This window comes from Bubalus kerabau, chromosome 10, assembly GCF_029407905.1.
Source record: "Bubalus kerabau isolate K-KA32 ecotype Philippines breed swamp buffalo chromosome 10, PCC_UOA_SB_1v2, whole genome shotgun sequence".
Classification (NCBI taxonomy): Eukaryota; Metazoa; Chordata; class Mammalia; order Artiodactyla; family Bovidae; genus Bubalus; species Bubalus kerabau.
In genome coordinates, this window is record NC_073633.1 from 47,522,501 (window position 1) to 47,526,298 (window position 3,798).

At 44.1% G+C, this 3,798-nt stretch overlaps 1 pseudogene; it reads left to right on the top strand.

Annotated features, from left to right (window-relative positions):
- LOC129622095 (40S ribosomal protein S15-like) overlaps positions 1-1,541 on the top strand; it is a 2,081-nt pseudogene extending 540 nt beyond the window's left edge.
- Positions 1,542-3,798: the final 2,257 nt, after the last annotated feature.

A 3,798-nucleotide genomic window follows, 5' to 3' on the forward strand; every position in this document is an offset into this window, starting at 1 on the left:
GTTCACTCAGACTCACATCCATCGAGTCGGTGATGCCATCCAGCCATCTCATCCTCTGTCGTCCCCTTCTCCTCTTGCCCCCAATCCCTCCCAGCATCAGAGTCTTTTCCAATGAGTCAGCTCTTCGCATGAGGTGGCCAAAGTACTGGAGGTTCAGCTTTAGCATCATTCCTTCCAAAGAAATCCCAGGGCTGATCTCCTTCAGGATGGACTGGTTGGATCTCCTTGCAGTCCAAGGGACTCTCAAGAGTCTTCTCCAACACCACAGTTCAAAAGCATCAATTCTTCGGCACTCAGCTTTCTTCACAGTCCAAGTCTCACATCCATATATGACTACTGGAAAAACCATAGCCTTGACTAGACGGACCTTTGTTGACAAAGTAATGTCTCTGCTTTTCAATATGCTATCTGCTGCTGCTGCTAAGTCACTTCAGTCGTATCAGACTCTGTGTGACCCCATAGACAGCAGCCCACCAGGCTCCCCGTCCCTGGAATTCTCCAGGCAAGAACACTGGAGTGGGTTGCCATTTCCTTCTCCAATGCATGAAAGTGAAAAGTGAAAGTGAAGTCGCTCAGTCGTGTCCGACTCCTAGTGACCCCATGGACTGCAGCCTATGGGGCTCCTCCATCCGTGGGATTTTCCAGGCAAGAGTACTGGAGTGGGGTGCCATTGCCTTCTCCGAATATGCTATCTAGGTTGGTCATAACTTTTCTTCCAAGGAGTAAGCGTCTTTTAATTTCATGGCTGCAGTCACCATCTGCAGTGATCTTGGAGCTCAAAAAAATAAAGTCTGACACTGTTTCCACTGTTTCCCCATCTATTTCCCATGAAGTGATGGGACCAGATGCCATGATCTTCGTTTTCTGAATGTTGAGTTTTAAGCCAACTTTTACACTTTCCTCTTTCACCTTCATCAAGAGGCTTTTTAGTTCTTCTTCACTTTCTGCCATAAGGGTGGTGTCATCTGCATATCTGAGGTTATTGATATTTCTCCTGGCAATCTTGATTCCAGCTTGTGCTTCTTCCAGCCCAGCGTTTCTCATGATGTACTCTGCATATAAGTTAAATAAGCAGGGTGACAATATACAGCCTTGACGTACTCCTTTTCCTATTTGGAACCAGTCTGTTGTTCCATGTCCAGTTCTAACTGTTGCTTCCTGACCTGCATACAAATTTCTCAAGAAATTTGTCAGGTGGTCTGGTATTCCCATCTCTTTCAGAATTTTCCACAGTTTATTGTGATCCACACAGTCAAAGGCTTTGGCATAGTCAATAAAGCAGAAATACATGTTTTTCTGGAACTCTCTTGCTTTTTCAATGATCCAGTGGATGTTGGCAATTTGATCTCTGGTTCCTCTGCCTTTTCTAAAACCAGCTTCAACCTGGTGGAAATCAAGCCTAAGATGATTGGCCACTTCCTAGGCGAGTTCTCCATCACTTCCAAGCCCGTGAAGCACGGCGGGCCAGACAAGGGGCCACACACTCCTCCCGATTCCTCCCCTCAAGTAGCCTGCTGGCCAACGGAGGCAGAGACTTCTAAAAATAGATAATTTTTTAAACACAGTATAAAATATATCCACAGTGCCAGAATGCCTAGGGTCCAAATACAATCCCACCAGTTTTTGGCCATGTGAACTTGAGTAAATTATTCAACTTCTCTGTGCCTAAAGTTTCTCATCTGTAAAGTGGAAAGAGTAGGGGGGCCCTCATCATGGCTTTTAACTAATGACTAGCTGAGGTGAGGGTACAAAAGCCCTCCTCCATTCCTAGCAATGAGGCAAGGTACCATTTACACTCCAGAGCCCCCAGACATCACGCTGAGACCATACTTCACCTGAAATCCCATCCTTGTGTAGTACTTTCTCTTTTCTTACTCTGCTTCCCTCTCTCCCTTACCAGTTTTCCTTAAGAACATTCTCTTAATAAACCTCCTGCACACAAATTGCTTTTGCAGACTGTTTTTATAGAGCCCAAACTAAGTTCAGTACTATTCACACGGAGTTGCTGATTATACAAGTAGAGCACTTGAAACAGTGCCTGGCATGTAGTAATTTCTCAGTAACACTCAGAAAATGGGCCAGAAAACACAGTCACATGGTAATCACAATAATGATGTTACAAAACCCCTGGCTTACCGGGGAGGCTCAGGAGGCGTGGGATATGTGTGTACTCATAGCTGATTCACATTGTTATACAGTGGAGACTGGCATAGCATTGTGGAGCAATTATACTCTAATAAAAAATAATTTTTAAAAAAATGTTTAAAGAAAAAACCTGGCTTGCAGTTAACATGTATGGAGATTAAAAGTCCTCTCTCTTGAAGTAATACCATTTGCAGCAACATGGATGGACCTAGAGAGTGTCAAACTAAGTGAAGTAAGTCAGAAAGACAAAGACAAATCCCATATGATAGACATAGCAAACAGCCTGTGGTTGCAGGCAGGGAGTGGAGAGGATGGATTGGGAGTTTGGAAATTATGTGAAAAATAATATATATGTGTATGACTGAATCACTCTGCTGTACAGCAGAAGTTAAGACAGCATTGTAAACAATTATACTTCAATAATTTAAAAAAGAAAAAAAAAAGACATCCCTCTATCCTAACAAGTAAAAAGCTGAACAGACTGAAAAATCAGCAGCTCGACTTAGATCTGGCAGAACTGAGGTTACAAGGTAACACCCCTAAAACTGGAGAGACAGACAGGGGGATACTGAGAATTACAACTTATTAGAGCAGAAATCCACAGGCAGAAGGCTCCACAGAAACAGTTGCTGGGGTAAGAAAACCTGAACTGTAATTGACAAATTGCTGGAAGCTCAGGGTGGATATGGAGAAGGCAATGGCACCCCACTCCAGTACTCTTGCCTGGAAAATCCCATGGACAGAGGAGCCTGGTAGGCTGCGGTCCATGGGGTCGCTAAGAGTCAGGCACGACTGAGCAACTTCACTTTCACTTTTCACTTTCATACATTGGAGAAGGAAATGGCAACCCACTCCAGTGTTCTTGCCTGGAGAATCCCAGGGACAGAGGGGCCTGATGGGCTGCCGTCTATGGGGTCGCACAGAGTCAGACACGACTGAAGCGACTTAGCAGTAGAAGCAGCAGGGTGGCTAAATCTGAGAGATGAAAATCCCAGGTGGACCCAATCATTGGATTCGGGGGTGGGGAATAATGGGGGGGAGGGGTGGGGATTCTATGAGTTTTACCTCCAGGAGCTCTTCCAGGTTGTTACAGCGAAGAAATGAAAAAAAAAAAAAAAATCCCCTGGTGCTTCCCGCATGGGGAGGGGGAAAGTAACCATTTTGAAATAATCAGAGTATCCTGTTCTAACAGAGCTTGCCCTCAAAAGAAATTATTTTACCAGATCCTAAATTATTGGGGTTTTATCAGAGCCTATTTAACCCAGCAGAAGGGAAATGCCCAACTCTAACCCCTCTAGCCATCCTGTCCCTCCTAAGATGGTGGGGATACTTGTGAAGTTCACAGTCCTGGGGCACAGGATCGCTAAGAGACTGATACTTAATCATAGGACTGTAGAACACTTCCTCTGCCCCCACAAAAAAAACTTACCACCACATCCCTGAAGGACTATTTCCTGGAGTTCCTTTTAACCAATACATCACATCCCACTTTGAACAAAAAATCACAAGACATAATAAAATGCAAAAAAAAAACAAAAAAAAAAAACCAGTTTGAAGAGAGAAAGCAAGCATCGGAACCAAACTCAGATATGGCAAAGATGTTGAAATGATCAAATGGGAATTTAAAACAACCATGATTGGGAATTCCCTGGC